This window comes from Phodopus roborovskii, unplaced genomic scaffold, assembly GCF_943737965.1.
Source record: "Phodopus roborovskii unplaced genomic scaffold, PHOROB, whole genome shotgun sequence".
Lineage (NCBI taxonomy): Eukaryota > Metazoa > Chordata > Mammalia > Rodentia > Cricetidae > Phodopus > Phodopus roborovskii.
In genome coordinates this window covers 18,547,676-18,566,072 of record NW_026125059.1, presented here as the reverse complement: position 1 = coordinate 18,566,072, position 18,397 = coordinate 18,547,676, and positions in this window count along the sequence as shown.

Below are 18,397 nucleotides of genomic sequence, written 5' to 3'. Positions count from 1 at the left end.
GTATGTTTTGTTATTTTCTCTTTTTGTTTTTGTAGTAATTTTTTAATTGTCCTGTTGGCTCTCTCAACAACACCTTGTCCCTGGGGGTTATATGGCAATCCCAGGGTATGGGAAACTTTAAGGCGAGCACAGAACTCTTGGAAGCCATGAGAGGTGTAAGTTGGACCATTGTCCGTTTTTATTTTGTGTGGCTTGTCCCATGTTGCCCAGGCTTTAAGGCAGTGGGTTTTTACATGAGAAACCTTTTTTTTTGATAATGGCGTGGCATGTATAATGCCCGAACATGTGTCTACTGACACATGGAGATATTTAGATTTTTTTAAATTTAGGTACATGTGTAACATACATTTGTTATAGGGATAGTGGTTTTAGGCCCTTAGGATTTACGCCAATATGTGGCAGATGATGAAAAGGAACACATGACATGTAATTTTTTACTATATTTTTTGTCGTGTTTTGAGAAATATGAAACTTTAACCTTAAGGTATTAGCGGGAACATGGTATAAGTGATGAAATTGTTTTGTAGATTTTAAAGGATTTAATGTGGTCATAATTGTAGACCTTGTTGTTTTATCCACTAAATCATTTATGGTCGTTATTGGTCTCGGGAGTAAGGAATGGGCCCGAATGTGTCCTATATAGAAGGGATGTTTTTTATTTAAAATACAATTTTGAATTTGTACCAAAATAGGTGTTACCATACTCGATGAACGAATATTAGTAGTAACCTCCAAATTGGCAACCGCATTAACCACATATAATGAATCTGAGAACAAGTTAAAAGGTTCATCAAATCTTTTAAAAATCTTTAAAACCATTTGACATTTTACCACTTGAGGTGTATCAGGGCGAAAATTATAAACTACGGGTTTTTGTCCTTGAACTGTATAAGCCCCATTGTCTGTTTTTGACCCATCAGAGAATATAGTAATGGCAGTCACCAAGGGTGTAGTGGAGGTTATTTTAGGAAAATAAACTAAATCTTTATTAACAAATGATAATAAATCACTCTTAGGATAATGATTATTTATTATACCAGAAAAGGCACACATTAAAATTCTCCAATCATCTATTATTTTTGTAAGTACTTTAACCTGTTGCCTGGTATAGGGGACAATTAAAACATCTGGATTTTTTGTAAAATGTATGAGGCTAAATTTTAACCCTGTTAATGTTTGAATAGCCACTAAGGTAGGGTATTGTTGTACTGTCTTTGTTCCAAGTGAGTGACCATGAAGCCACCAAAGAGGACCATCTTGTTACAATACACCTGTTGGATAAGTCTTTGTTTTTAAAATGCATAACTTTAAAGGTTTTTTTGGATCTAATTTGTCTAAACTCGTCTTTTTAATAGTTATCTCGACCTTACCAATTGTAGTCTCACCCTGGGGGGTGAGCGACCTGGGAGAGTTAACGTCTGGATTACCTTTTAATATAGAAAACAGAGGCTGAAGCTCATGACGAGGGATTTACAATATGGTAAGAAATGTCGCTTTATCTATAACGGTCTTACTTTCACTTTACACCCAGTAAAGGCACTCCTCACCGGGTTTGTGACACCGCAACCAAAAACAGCAGAAAAGAACCACAATCACTATACAGATAAAAATTAGAGCGTACACACCAGGATTAACCCCGCCGATCAACATACCTGAGAGGACTTACCGACGTCGCCGCTTCGTGTGTAGAGTTCTGGATCCTTTTTGGCCCCTCACTAGTGTCCGCTGAATGCAGTTCCCAGGTTTCGGTACCAGCTGTGGCGCGCCCCTGACCCGCAGGGGAAGAAGACCACCCACACGAGGATCCTTCTCTGATCACACTTTATTGAAGCACTTCTTGATTGAGGGAGAGCTGGAGATGAGGGGCACGCAAGCAAGGAAGGGAGCGGCTTATATCTAGGCAGGATGGGCGTTCCTTTCTGAAAGGACACCAGTCAGTCTGGGATTGGTGCATAGCTGTTGCCAGGCAGACTCGAGGAGGGCACCCGCCAAAAACAGGGTTGTTTACAACAGTCCTTGGCGCCATCTTGTAATGGCGAATTGTGTGGGTTCCCACAGCTTTGTTTAGTATACTTGATGTTGTTGGGCTCTAATGATCTGGGAAATCATACTTGTTGAATGGCAGGCAGTTCAAGTTTAAACATAGTTGGTATTTTCCCTAAAATCATTTTATTTAGCCTTTTTCTTTTTCATCATTTCATTTCTTCTTGGAAACACCCGAGGACCTCATATAAATGAATGAAGCAGAGCCATGCTGGAGCAGTTAACAGGATAGATTGTGGTTGCTTTCAGCCTTCGCTTTTGCATGAAAGTACCAGTAAGACTGTTTCATTCATAAGGGGTCTATTTTTGCTCTGCTATCATTGTTACCATTTAAGTATCGAAACTTCTGCCATCTCTGTGTTTCTTTTTTTTTTTTTTTTGTTTTTTGTGAACTATTTTTCATGTGGTTTCTAGTAGATTTAAATAGGGTAGAGATTGAAAGGCAGACACATGTAATATACTATTGATGGTGGTAGGTCCTTATTAGTTTTAAAACAATAATGGCTGGTGAAAGAGAAGACCATCATTCATGTCTGAGATGAAGAAGTGGCCAGTCCCAGGTTGTCCTCTGACTGGGAATGAAGAAGAAACATGCTAAAACCTTTTGCATCCTTTTGCTGATGGGAGCTGTGATCTTCACTGTGGATTTCATGAAGGCTGAAGGACCTCAGTGTCCTAAACTAGATCCCCAGAGTCTTGCCTGAGTATCCAGGGTCCTGCCTGTGCAGGCAAACAATGAGAATGAATACAAGAAGAAGTAGTTTCATATTTCCACTAATTTTATTACTTGGCAAAATGGAAAATTTTTAAAAATGGAAAATTTTCAAAACCTTGGATATCAATGAGTGCTATTGTGTAGGGAGATGTGGTGAGGGATGGGGGTTATTCTGTCCAAGCACTCTGGCCATCAAGTTAACAAATGAGTCTCTTTGGAACAAAAACACCAAAGCATCTTTCCTGTGTCTCAATTCTTCCAAACAATGAATTCTGCCATCCTTCTGCACTGCTTTTAAAGAAAGATTTATAAAATGCTCTTTTAGAGAATCAAATAAGATCAATTATACATAGCAGGAACAATATCCAAATCAGTTGTTGTAGTGATGATTAAAACCTTCAGTTGAGAGTTCTGTACCTCATTAAAACACAAATGGCATCTTACCCTATAAATGTGACATTAGAGTAAACTGGGCCATTTTGCTGACATTAATAAATTTGCATCATTTTTATATTTAGAAAATTGTATGCTCCAAAATCACCCTATTTTAGGAATTTATTTGGTGGGTAAACTGCCATCCACAATTTCCATAGCCTCACACAAAGGAACATACTTCCTGGGCAATTAGAGAATCCCATATTTTAGAGAATTAAAATTGATTTAATGAAAGGCACTTTCTTCTGAAAACCATGCTGTTTTTCTATGGATGTCTTTTCAAACACCATGCTACCTAAGCAATTTAAAGAAATTTACTTATTTGATCACATTTAAACTGTTGGTTGGCATTATTTCTTCAGGATTTTTCTCAGGCTTTGGTCTTATCACAATGGGTTGGTTCTATAACCTTTTTGCTTACTCCATGCCTGTGTTGCTAAAATAGTCTTACTGACTGGGTAATTGATAGTGAACAGAAAGATTCTGAATTATTTCATAGCTCTTGAGCAGTGGTTTTCATCCTCTGACTCTTTCACAGGGGTCACATAGCAGATATTCTGCATATCAGATACTTACATTGCTTTGAATAACAGTAGAAAATTAAAGTTATGAAGTAGCAAAGAAAATAATTGTATGTTTGGTGGTCACCACAACATCAGGAACTGTACTAAAAGGTCACAGCCTCAGAAAGGTTGAGAACCACTGTTCTAGAGTCTGGGAAGCTCAGGTGTGTGAAAGCATCAGCATCCTGAGGCTGGTATGGTGAGTGTTACATGACAGAAGGCACCTTGGCAGAGAGCAAAACCTGTGTGTGTGTGTGTGTGTGTGTGTGTGTGTGTGTGTGTGCGTGTGCGTGTGCGTGTGCGTGTGCGTGCAAGAGAGAGAGAGACAGAGAGAGAGACAGAGAGACAGAGAGAGAGAGAGAGAGAGAGAGAGAGAGAGAGAGAGAGAGAGAGAAGAAAAGAAGAGGAGGCAGAACTGGCCTTTTTATCAATAGCCTATTCTAGAGAAAATAAATTCTCCCTGAATAACAGCAGCACACAAGTGTTGAGGGCTGAGTCCTCATGGCCCTAGCCATCCCCTTAAAGGTCTCACCTTTTCATAGTGTCACAGTGCTGATTAAATTTCACTAGGACTCTTAGAGGAAAAAGTCAAACATTAGCACAAGGCAAACGAAATAAATAGGGTAGAGGGTATAAAACTATTATTGTAGACTTATTTTACTCTTCTATCGAAGGATAGTTTGCATATGATTCATATAATAAAAAAATTATATCGTAATATTACAGTGAGGATTCTAGAATTTTGTGGGTTGAGATATATCATATTTATCTATCATCAATTCAAAAGAGATTTTACTCGAGAGAATTGAGTTTATTATTTTAACACTTTTCAATACAGTGGTATTTGGGGCATTGAAATAAAGGAATGACAAATAAATGGCTTTGACAAACTTAGAGACTAGCTCTGAGAACTAATACATATCTGGCTGAAGGCTCCTATTCCTGTCTTTAAAAATTATCTCAACTCACCATAAGTTACTTAGTTTCCATTGCATGGAAGGCCACTTGGCCCATCCTTGTGTGAGGTAGGCATCCACAAATGATGTCTGTTTTATTCAAACCAAAAGATGATCTATGTTCCTCCTCAAAAAAGTTTGAACACACCTACATTATTTTGAGAAGTTGTATCTTGAACTTAGAATTGAAATAGCAAGAGAAAAACACATTAAATCTGACAAAAATATTCATTCCCAGAAGAAACTGCAGATGATTTATGATCCTTATCTTCACTGGTTATTGAAATTCATATTTGTTTTGTCCTTTGGGCATTGAGTTATTTGAACTAAAAATAACTTATTAATTTAGAGGATTCCAATTACCAGCTTTTAGAACAGATCTACTCTATAATTTACTGCCTTTGATGATTGATATATCTTCCCCAAACCTTTTTCAGTCATGACTATTTAAGCCCACAGTGTGCCATAGTTAAAGATTAAACAAAATTTTAACTAATTAGGATTTATTTAGAGAGACCATAATCTACCAATATATTTGTCCTGTAAATGTAGTGTAGAAAAACTAGAATCAAGATGTTCAGTTCTATATGGTCAAAAGTCATTGTGTTTGTGTGTGGTGGAGGTAAGGGTAACTATGGAAACAAACAAAACTGATCTGAATTGGGGGAAATATTTATTTACATGGTGGGGAAGGGAGGAGAAACTCATCATAAATAAGGAAGTTGCAATGAAATTGAAGATATTTTGAAGAAAACCAAAATTAGAGCCAAAAATGTAACTGCCTAAGATTATTATAAATGTTACATATTCACATATGTAATGGATGTGATTATAAAACCATAACCATTGGATTATCTAGGCTTTACAGAAAACATATTTACCTCCATGTTTTATTCTCCAAGAAACTTAGAGCCCAATTTTCACAGCCATTGCTTCTTTCAATTGTCAAATTCTTTAAGACACTCAGTTCTGAACATGATTCTGGATTCAGCCTTCCAGTTGCTAACCTTTAGCTTACATTTGCCCAAACTCATTGAGTTAATCCTTGCACTTAATTTCCTCTTTTAAAATCATGAACATGAACTAGTTAAGAAAAAATAATGTGTGGCTTCATATCTATCTATCTAAATATAATATATAGGACTTCTAATCAACAATAAATATACTTGTCTTTTCTGTGTGCATACTGCATATGCTTATAATATTGCATTCCTATTTCTTCCTACCCTGAGGAAGAGCCAGCAGGTCCCAAGGCTATTTAGGTGTTAGGAGGATGTATCACCTTCATGTATATCAATAGACTCTGAGTCTTCCATGAGGCTACCAAGAAGCCAATTAGGTAAAGCCTCAGACTGAGTCTTGCAGAATAGACACTGAATGAAGACTCTGCATGTCAAGCTTATTAAGGACATGATATCAGGAAGTACAGAGAGGGAAGGAAAAGAAGTGAGAGCATAGAGCCATGTTAGAACATGGTGCTTATGGCATGCGTCAGAAGTGACTACTTTTCCCATAATTGCCACTTGTTATTGATTGAAGACTGTTTCAATGAACACAGTATTTTCAAGGATTGCAGTCTGCCCTATGGGTCTGGAAACAGTCTGACATCGTGGCCACATCTGAGGCCAAGGCAATGGCAAGAAAAATCAGTATCTAGGGAGTATCAGCCATGATAGCTACCAATAGAAAGAGAGGGAATAAGAATTGGGGGGAGTGATTTCCTTCCTCACATTAATCCTTAGCATTATTTGGAAGTTTTCATTAGTTGGTTTTCTTTGGATAAGAGACAAGAAGAAAGGTTTAAAGAGGAAAATGGCAATCGACTGTGGCTTTCTTATTTGTCGATTATATTCTTAGACTAATTGACATACTAAGATTCGTGCAAGAACATATTTCAAAGTCAAATATAAATGCCCTTTAGACTGCTGCTGTAACATACCCCTATAGCTCCTTTGAGACATGGTCATGAAAAGATGGTGGCCTCAAATTCATCATGTAGTTGAGGGAGATTGTGAATTCATGATCCTTCTGCCTGTACCTCCTAATATCTGGGATCACAGGCAACTTGTTTTTTATGTAGCGCTGGGGATCAAAGACTTGATTTCATACATGTTAGGCAAGCATTCTACCAACAGAGCTACAACCACAGTCCTATACATCCTTTTATTATTGTGTCTGGAGAGGCAGGTGTTATTAAACACCTTGTAAGCCATGAAGAAAAAGATAGCATGTGGGATGGGCCCTTTACCTCCTACTCTGTGATTCCTTTTTGTCTGTAGTTTTTCTACAAGATACAGTCAGCCAAATTCCATCTGGTTCCTGTGCCCTGTAACACTTCCAATACTTGCCCCTGATCTTCTGATACAAACTTCAGGCTAACTTTCCTCCAGGCCTTCTGCCCTGATCCCTTTGTATCTCCAATACTCAGCTGCTGTCAACCTTGTGGGAAATAAAAGATTTTTTTACACATCCCAAGCAAAGATCACAGACACAAACCTAGCTTAAAATTACAAAATCGATGTTTAAAAAAAAAAAAAAAAAGGATGAAAAAAAAAAAATCAGGAAACCCCCAGGTTATCTAAAAAGTCCTCAGTTCAAAGGTAGTTTTTCAGGGATGAGTCTAAGGATCTGGGTGTCAATAGAAGCTGGGTTTGACAGGAAATGAACGATCTCTTTCATGGTGGTTTGGGACTCTTTGACTTTATGACCACTGGACAAGGTGAAACTGTGAGTGGGGGTGTTGGGCTAGTGAAAGAATGTGCAGAGGAAAACCGTTAATCTTACCTCCCTCTAATGCATGCTTTTTATTTTTGTGGAAGAAAATAAATAAACAAAGAAACTTGATTATAAAAACCTCAGCAGTTTAGTTCAAGAGTCTATTTAACATAAAGCTAAACTGGTAAGAGCTAGCACAAACTCATTGTTATGGAAACTACTGGATTATATACTTTGAGAATATTAGCATGTGGGCTTCAAGATTCTGCAGAAAGGGAGTGCTGGGGTGCTGTTGGTGTGGACTCTTCTGAAACCAACACAATTCAAGGCTCACTATTCTAAGAATATGCATTGATGTCTCTTCCTATAGAGTTGGCCCAATTTTTTCTTGAGCCAGATGGAATAATGTGACTAATACTGAATACTTATGTCACAAAGGTATCTTCCTCTAGTTTGTTGAGATAGTTCTGTAGGTCAACAGTCTACCATGGTAGCCCTACCTGAAGAATTACCTCAGACTCTGTTGTCCAGGCAAACTCTCCTGTTGTAGAATTTAAAGTCTTGCTCTGAGAAATTGTTATTTTGCCTTTGACTCCCCAGAAACCTAAGTTTTCTCTAAACTATCGACCTCAATGGGAATCTTGCCAGAATGGCAGCACCAATGTTTTGCCACTGTCATTCCTTGAATATGATCTCAGGTTCCCAGGATCTTTACCCCCATGGTTTTCCTAGGAACAACCCTTGCAAACCAGTAGCTCAGAATTCTTTATTGCTTCTCAATTTGTTCATGGTATCAGCTCAACACATTTATTGCACATGGTCCTATGATGGGAATAGAGCTGTTTGGTGGACCCAGAATGAAAATGCTAAGTGTGCAGCACCTGGAGAAAAGTTCCTCTGTCTTTAAGCAGGGCTACAGGCAGAGTTTTCTAATCTAGTGTATACATACAGGCCCAGGCCACACATAGCTACATTTGTTCTTATGTTATTATTTTTACAGTGAATAACAAAAGATCACACATCAGTTGCAGCCCCAATAGATAGATTATTGCTAAGTGAAGCACAGAGAAAACTCCATGAGGTCATCCAACATGAGTTACAGGGAGGGGCAGCATTACTGTAGTCAAATGTAGAGAAACAGTAGGTGTACCACACTAAAAGATTACTTGACACCACCTCTACTGTGGTGGTGGCCTAATGTCTGTCAAATTTGGATTTTTAGCTAAGTCCTATTCTTCAACAATCCTGGTTCAGGAGCACAGGGTCAAAGAGACAAATAATGAATTCATCTTAAATTTAGAGGTACCAGGAACATGGAGGAAGGAATCTCTCTCCATACTGTTGACTGTGGGTGCTGGTGATGTGACTGCTACACATCTTGGACATGATGGTGAGGTCAGGTTATTAGGAATTGTGATGTTTTTCAGAGCATTTTACCATATGATGGACTGACAGACATGGCTCGCATCACTCATGTGAAAGAGAAACCAAAATCTAACAAAGTGTCCAGTGAGTTTCTTTAGTGCTACCATAAGAACAATGAAGTGAATCTTCTGGTAAACTCCAGATTTACATTTTCAATCATTTCTAACTTCACTCCATTTATCTTAGAATATCCTGTATCCAACTTTTAAGAACAGGGGTCACTGATATCCCAACCACTAGTCATCTTCTAGACTTTGATCCTGTATCTACCAGCCAAAGAACTCATCAGTATTTACAATGTTAACATTTTGAGAGAGAGGCATACACCATTTTCTTCATATTCACATCTGATCTTGGAGATTGGGGCACCCTCAATAATTCTGCTCCTTGGAGGACTCGTTGCTAGCCCTTGTCCATTCCCCTAGGAAAAATAGACATTAGCCTATGCTGAGATCCAGAATATTCTTGAAGTCATGTTTTCTGTATTTTGTCTCAAAAACACAAAGGCCAGAGAAATCTTTTTTTCCCCTTTACTTGGAAAATAGACCTCAAAGATCCTAGCAAATTTTGTGTTTCATAGGTCTTGCCACACCATGTCCCTCACAGGCCCAGTCACACTATGTCCCTCACAGGCCCAGTCACACTATGTCCCTCATAGGCCCAGTCACACTATGTCCCTCACAGATCCAGTCACACCATGCTTGCTTTCTGGCTTTGCCTGAGATCAAGTAAAATTGACAGGGACAGGTGGCTATTTAGGATTTGGCAGAGAGAAGGAAGTAAGAAGTGCTGTTTATACAGAATTGAATAAAAATGTTTGTAAATTCATTTTTTTTTTCACAAAGAAACTGTGTGATTTAAATGAAGGAGGTTTTCAAGCAATTTGCTCAGCTTCTGGTAAACATGAATTTGGTTCCTGTTTTACTTTTTTATTTGCTTTAAAGTCTTCATCCAGGATAGTATCAGAAGAGCAGGAACAAATGGAGCAATTCCAGTTGCCCAAATCCATGCCCCCAGGCTCAGTGAAAAACTAGTCATCAGTTACAGGGCAGAGGAGCCAGCCTTTAGCTCAGCACTCAGGAGGCAGAGGCAAGGGAATGTCTCTATGTTTGAGGACGGCCTGGCCATCATAGTGAATTCCAGGTCAGCTACGGCTATATAATGGGATTCCCACCCAACCTCCTACAAATGTCTTCAGATCTTGTAAATTAATGTAAGCTCAACTTCTTGGATTAGTACTATAACCATGACTTAGCTATGACTGGAGTATTGACTCATGTTCAAGATTATCGAGCAGTTTCAGAATCTCTGACTCACCCAAAGAGAACTGCTTTGTCAATCTCTACTTGTGTTGCTTTATTTATAATTTAAAATTTTTAATTAAAAGGTGGTCAAGTAATATGATAATGAATTTGCCTGTTAACCTGAACCAATAGGTTCATGCTAATACATTGAATCTACAGATAGTTACTAGAAGGATTGTGCTAGGAAGGAAGCTGATATCACATAAAGGTCAAGGTAAAGGGTAATATCCTTGGTGAAAGGCATATACTATGAAACCAAGATTGGGAAATATTTATTTTAAGTGTCAAATGTTTGTTATTTATGCCTAGGACAGGGTCAGAATATATTCCCCATGGATCCATCAGTGCCCAGATGCAACAAGAAAGAATATGTATTCTTTTATTACTCAGAAAACAGAGGGATCATATGCCAATCTTGTCCAAGACAGATGGGTTAACATTTAGAATCTTGGGTTTTTTCTTTTCTTTCTTTCTTTTTTTTTTCTTTCTAACATTTCTCACTTTGAACTAATCCTTAAATTAGCTCAACCCAATTCTAAACATAACCATTAAAGTATTATAAAGAAGGTAATATTATTTGTGACCCATACTAAGCTGGCTTATTTTTCAAGTATATAAAAGTAACCAAGTCTTGTCAAAAGTTCTTGATCATGGAGACTAAAGAGAAAGGAGGCTCAGAGGCAAAAAGCACTTCTGCTTTTGCAGGGGACTAGGTTCCCAACACATATATGGCAACTGGTTGTAATTCTAGCTCTAGAGATTAAGAAAGCCATTTTCAGACCTCTGAGGGAACAAGGTGGGCACATGGTACACATACATACATGCCGGCAGACACACATGAACATATTATAAAAAAAACTCTTAAAATTCTTGATTGAGAAGTGAAATAAGATGTGTTAAAGTGAAGTTTAATATATTCATATACAGAATAACACCTCTAAAGGTTTTAATTGTATAGTTAAAATTCAGTTATACTGCAAGGTTATAGAATGCAGAGGAGCTTGGTTTCAGCACGTGGTCTGGCAAGAGAATACAAATAACTGCTTCTACAGATGTGTCTGTGAGAACATGCCACTAAATGTAAACATAGTTTATATATAAATGTGTCAAAATATCTGCAGAAACTAGTGCAACAACACTCAGCTCAGAGTGTACATATACACATGTACAAACACATATTCTTTCCACTGAACATATTAGATTTAACATTTATGTATGAAGAAATAAGACTGGTGCACATAGGATCTATTCATGAAACTACTTCAGCAATGTCTTTTTCAAACCCCATTTTGAGATCCCAGAATAAATGCCCTTTCTTGTTACAGCTGAAGACCCAGCCAATTTTGCAAATGGTCTTGGAAAATTGCCCTCAGAATTGACTCTCTCTGGGTAGAGAAAGCAGGGACACAGGGGAGTTCCCAAAACCCAGAAAATGGCAAAGGAGAAGGCAGAAGGGTAACGTGGGACAGGTGGCACCAATTTCTCTTTGACCAGTAATACTATTATTATTAGCAACCGTTTCCACTCATGTGAGGAACAATTTTGTATTAATCCAATTTAACTCACAAAAATTGACAAAAGATCAGGTTCTATATTCCAGGCAGTCCACTATGGGGAATTTATTCCCATTTAGGAACAAAGATTTTCTCTTTTAGAATCTGAATGTAATTGAGTATAACTTACCAAATATTTGAAGGGTCTGTAATGTACCACCTCCCATACTTGCCACTTTATTTAACTATTCAGAGGATTAAAAGTTACCAAGTCAAAACTACACAATAGGACAACCAGGAGCGAACTGAGCAATTAATAATTTTCTCAGATATGAGGAAGATTTTTGCTCAACTGTGACAACCAGGAAAGAATTCAAGATGGAGAAATAACTGCAAACTAATTCAAATAGTTGGGCAGATCTTCAGTGCAAAGAGGGTTTAAAGAATTCATCTAGTATAAAGAAATGTACAGAGACAAGGACTTTGAGGGGCTTGTTCTAGGGGAGCAAGATTCCATTGCTACATTAGGATTATCTGGGAATACGTAAGGGAAATATTGAGAAGGCTCTTTTGTTCAGCAAACTTCAATCCAAACTGTTTTCAAAGTAATTTATCCAAAAGTCAAGTAATATATTCACAAATGGCCCTATGATTTAAGCAGACAATGAGCCTTACTAGCAAATATATTTGTGTAAAAGGATATGAATTATTATTTTAAGTAAGAGGTAAAAAGGGAGAAAAACAAAAATGATTGTGCTATAGATTTAATATTACCAGCAGAAGCTGCTCTGCCATCAAAGTCACATTGCTGTGTGGTATTAGATAGAACTGAAGAAATATGACCCAAGTATTTAAATAAGTACTGTAAAACAATAGCAATGAAACAAAATATTGAAAACAAGAATAAACAGGTAGAAACAAAAGAATTAAAATAAAATCAACTTCGTGTCTGTTATGTGTCATAAAAGGAAGAAAGCAGTGGATGGATGGTTGGATGGATGGATAGATGGATGGATGGATGGATGGAAGAATGGATGGATATATATGAAAGCATCCTAAACTATATAACATTAAAGAGTAAAAAAAATGTACTTTTCTGGCAAGATACACCTACTAGTTCAATAATAGAGTTTTAGAGTGATTGTCATTAGAGCAACCAATGTTTTTCTGATTGACTCTAAGGCTGACTCCACAAGGTGGAACCCATAAATGGCATTGCTACTGGAGGAAATCCTGTGGGTATATAGGTGATGGACTCTAAAGAAAAATTCACTGTTATTATTCTGCTAAATGGACACAGTATTTAAATAAATGACCACTAATGACTTACTGCTATACTCAGATTAGCATGCCTCTCACCTCTCATCAGAGAATTTTCTTCTTTCGGTACATGGCTATTGGCAAAGGGACCTCACCTGATCAAGATGCAGAAAATAAGAGATTATGAGAATATTTAGCCCTAGTTGGGATTATATACTACACACCTTCCCCAAGGCTCAGAGATCTTTCAAAGACCATGGGAGAGTTTAGTGTAAGAGAAGAAGGTGGATATGACTAAAAAAAAAAAAAACACACAGTATTTTATGGATACAATTGGTCAGTTGCACATATGAACTCATAGTGATTGTGACAGCCTGCACAAGAACTGTGCAAGTTCAAACCAGACAAAAATCTCAGCTTGTAAGGGGGAAATGAGAACAAAGTCCCTCCCCAAACTAAAGAGCGATTGGCATTCATAGTCAATAGTAGAGTAGGAATCAGTTTCTTTACTTTCTCTAAGGGTATGACTGGAACTGGTAGATCAACCATGCTTAAGCAGGCACTATAGCCAATAATATTTGGGCAGCATAAATTGAACCTAATGGGTGTTAAAGAACAATAAGACAAAAAATAAAAACAGGGTGAATAGGAAGGTAGAGGTGTATCTGGGGAGAGGTGTGAACATGATCAAAATACATTGTAAAAAATTCTCAAAAGATTAATGAATAATTTTAAAATGGTATTTTAACTTTAAATAAATAGCCACATGGAGACAACTGGAACAAATGACTCAAGAATATATGTTTTATTTATATACATGTATTTAAAAAAAAAACTAATTCTGAGCTAGGTCAGCATTGGAGACTCAACAAATATCAAAGGATGAAAAGATGACATGTAAATTGTATTAGCAGATCATTTTGTTGCCATATAAGAAATCAATACAAATATTAAAAAAATGATAATGTCTGGAAATAGAAAGCTATGTCACTTGTGGGTCAAAGAAGAAACCATAATAAGAAGCAGAAAGTACTACAAAAGAATTAAAAGCTACTAAAACAAATGGAAATCAAAGTCAAATTTATAGGAAAACCTTGGCCTTATGTAATGCTCTATTGTTTTCTTAATGAGCCAGCACATAAACTAGAAACATGTATGTATATTTGCAGGTTGGTGTTTAATGTGAGAACCCCATGTGATAAATAAACCTAATAGAAGGAGGAGAAAAGTGACAGGAAAAGCTTAAGAAAAAATTTAAAATGTAAGGATAACCAACAGTAATCAAATCTGACTTTCTGAAAAAATGAGAATAGACATAGCCTGGAGAGGCTGAAATAAACAAGATATGGAACAAAAGTGGAGTTTGTGGAGAGAGTAAAAATGAAGACAAGAAAAATTTAGTAAGTTTATAAATAATTTGACTGATTTATTTATTTATAATTCTTTCAAAATTCAATATAAATAAATATACAATGCACCTTAGTAACCCTCCCCCAAACCTCCTTAAAACTCTCCCTGAACCCCTCATCTCCATTCCGACTTCATACCCACTTTTTTTTTTTCAATGTAGCCACTGAGTACAATTATTGTTTTGATTTGAGTTAGGGTCATACTAGCTAGCCTGTGTCAGCTTCCCAAGTGCTAATATTACAAGCTGTGAACGACCATGCTCAGAAATTTCAGAATATTTAAATGTATTTTTAAACCAATACATCTATTTCAAGTTACTCTAACTAGAGATTGCAAAGCCTGGATGGCCTATTGCTATTAGAGAATATAAGACAATTTTACTTTTGAAACAATAATTATTTGATCAATACTAAAATGTGCAGAAATAAATGATTATAAAATGACAATATTGGCTACCTAGAGGATGTATAACACAATGGTTAAAAATACAAAGTGAACTGATAATATCCTAGCCAGAAAGAATATATTAAGGTACCATACCTGGGGAAGTTCTTATAAAAGATGTTTGGGAATTTTACTGAAAATGAACATTTTAAAGCCACTGAGGGAAACCAAGATGAATAGATAAAACACAGGTAATTGTAAGAGCTTTATGGAAGAAATGTGTCATTCCCTTAGTTGACTATAAATTGAAACTTAAAAGAAAAAGAGGTTTTAAAAATGTTTTCAGATGATAAATTTTACATTAACTATAAGAAGACAAGATTCGTCTGGAAATAATACTTCCTTAAATACTAATTTTTATCTAGAATAATCAAAGATTATTCAAATTAGAGAGATTGCTCCTTGGTTAAGAGCTCTTGCTGCGTTTTCAAAGGACCCAGGTTCAGTTCCCTGCAATCACAGAGAAGCTCATCATTATCCTTAACTACAGATCCAGTGGGTCTAATACCCTATTCTGGCTTCAATGGGCACCAGGCATTCACATATTGCATATACATACATTTTAGCAAAACATTCATACACAAAGGAAAAAGTATTGAAAAGATGCATGTAGATGGAAATTTCTGTCCCACCTGGTCCTGTAGCCTTTCAGTCACAAATAAACACACAGAGGCTTATATTAATTATAAAATATTTGGCCTATTGGTCAGGCTTATTACTAACAAACTATTACAGTATAAATGAATCACAATTCTTATCTATGTTTAGCCACATGGCTTATTACCTTTTCTCAGTAAGGTATTCTCATCTTGCTTCCTCTGTGTCTGACTGCCAACTGCATCTCTGTCTTTCTTTTTCCCAGAATTCTCTTAGTCTGATGGGCCCCACCTATATTTCCAATCAGCATTTTATTAAACCAACATGAGTGACAAATCTTTGCAATAAACAAGTACATTATCCTTCATCATTTTCCCCTTATTTTCTTTTCAAAACAAGAACCCTGAACCTATTCTCCTTTGTTTAGCTTTTTTCTTAACAGCTTGTAACCAACACACTACACTAAACAGATAAGAACATCCATAAACTATTTTTTTTGGGGGGGCGGTGTGGGCATAGTATTTTAGGCTATGTCCCTTTTTATGTTATCATATCTATATTCTCCTTTTTTTCTTTTCAGAGTAGATTCAACAAGCTACCCTTTCATCCTATATCTGTATTCCCTATTGTTTTCAAAACAAAAACCTTGAATCTCATCTCCTTTGTTCATCTTTCTTCCTGACCATAACCAACAAAAGATAAGCATAAAAGAGACAGGTATATGTAGGTCCATCACAACAAGACACAAGATGGAATGAAACTGACCACTACAATTATTAAGAACCAAGCATGAACATTTCTATAGGAGTTAGGGTTTATTCCCTGGAGCACAGAAAATGCATCAGTGGCTACACTACTGAGGAAAATGACAACTTTTTCCTCAAGCAACCTCATAGTCCCTAAGTGAGTTGTGGTGTCACATGATCCCCTCACCCATCAACAAATGAATGTTGAGGGGCCCAGTCTTGTGCAGATCTTCTGTAGATAACTACAGATGCGAGTATATAAATGCAATGGCTACATATGTTCAGAAGACATTGTTTCACAGCACATTTCAGATATATGTATATATCAGAAGATATATAAGATATATAAGATATATAAGATATATATATATATATATATATCTTCTGATATATACATATATCACAAGAAGTGACTGGAAAAGGAGTCATCAAGAGAACAGGTGGAGAAGGTAGAGGGGAGTGAATAAAACCAAGGAATAATGACATAGAATTATGAAAAATCTCACAATGCTATCCATTAATTCTCATTCTAACTAAATGTAGAAGTTATTTTAAGTTTTATTGTGCTTTATTATACATGAATTGAGATTGTAACTCACATCTGACTTCAGAACAGTATTTTGTTTTTCTACTAACCACCAGGAATGTCTCTTCCATTCTTGGCTGCTCTATTTATCTTTTGCTTTTGTCAGAAACTCTTCTGATGTGAATCAAACTGAAGAGTATATGTAGACTAGAACACCTACATTTGTCGGGAGTCCTTCTAGGGAAATGTACCTACCCTGGGTGCTTAATGGACAACAGTGAAGTTCAGAAAGCAGCTGGAAGGAACAATTCCATCTCCCCTGGAGAACATTAGTATTCCAATCAATCTTTACACTGCTGGGAACTCTCTTCTTCCACCCCTCCCAAATTATTTCTACAAGTGGAGAGTGATCAGCAGTATATTGGTTCAATCTAATTAAAGATTTGCTTTTAACATTCGCCCTGATAAACAACAGGACAGCATTGAAAACATCCCTAGTTGTTAAAGGTATTTTATGTTTACTCTAAATGTGCTTCCCAGTATTTTCCACTTTAAGGTATAAGTCTTGGATATAACTGGAAGTTTCTAGCCCTCCTGGTCCCACAGTGGCTTTGCCCCAAATAATCACACAGATACTATATTAATTATAAATATTTTGGCCAATGATTAGGGCTTCATATTAGCTAGCTCTGTCTTAATTCCCATAAATACTAATGTATGTATTTTTTCTTTCTTTTTTTACTGATTAATTACTATTTTTATTTAAATTAGAAACAAACTTATTTTACATATCAATCCCAGTTCCTTCTCCATCCTGTCCTCTCATGCCCCCAACTGACCCCTCTCCTCCCCCACCCCCACCCTGTCCCACTCCCTATTCACACCCCAGGGAAAGTGAGGCTTTCCATGGGGGATCATCAGAGTCTTTCACATCATTTGGGGCAGGGCCTAGGCCCTCTCCCATGTATTGAGGCTGAGAGTATCCCTCCATGGAGGAATGGACTCCCAAAGTCCATTTGTGCACTAGGAATACATACTGGTTCCACTGCAAGAGGCCCTGTAGACTTCCCAGGCTTCCTAACTAGCTCCTCACGCAAGTTCAGGAGGCCTGGTTCAATCCTATGCTGGTCCCGCAGGTGTCTGGTTGGGGTTCATGAACTCCCACTTTTCAGGTCAGCTGTTTCTGTGAGTTTATCCTAGCATGGTTTTGACCCTTTTTCTTATCACTCCTCCCTCTCTACTACTGGATTCCAAGGAGTTCGGCTCAGTTCTTAGCTGTGGATCTTTTTCTGCTTCCATCAGCTACTGGATGAAGGTTCTAGGATGTCATTTGAGGTAGCAATGACTCTCGTTATAGGGGAAAGGCATTTAAGTTAGCCCCTCTACTATTGCTTAGATTCTTAGTTGGGGTCATCCTTGTGGATTTCTGGACATTTCCCTAGTACCCATTTATCTTTAAACCTATAATGGCTCCCTCTATTAAGGTATCTCTTTTCTTGTTCTCCTCTATTCATCCCCCAACTCAATTTTCCTGATCCCATTTGTTCTCCTCTCCATTCTTCTCCCCTCCTCTTTCTTCTTCCTCCCTCCCCCCTCCTCTGTTCTTTGTGCTTCCAATTTTTCAGGAGCTCTTGTCATTTCTGCCTTCTCCAATAGACTATGTATTTCTCTCTTAGAGTCCTCCTTGTTTCTTAGCTTCTCTGGAGGTGTGGATTGTAGGCTGGTAATTCTTTGCTCTATGTATACTATCCATATATGAGTGAGT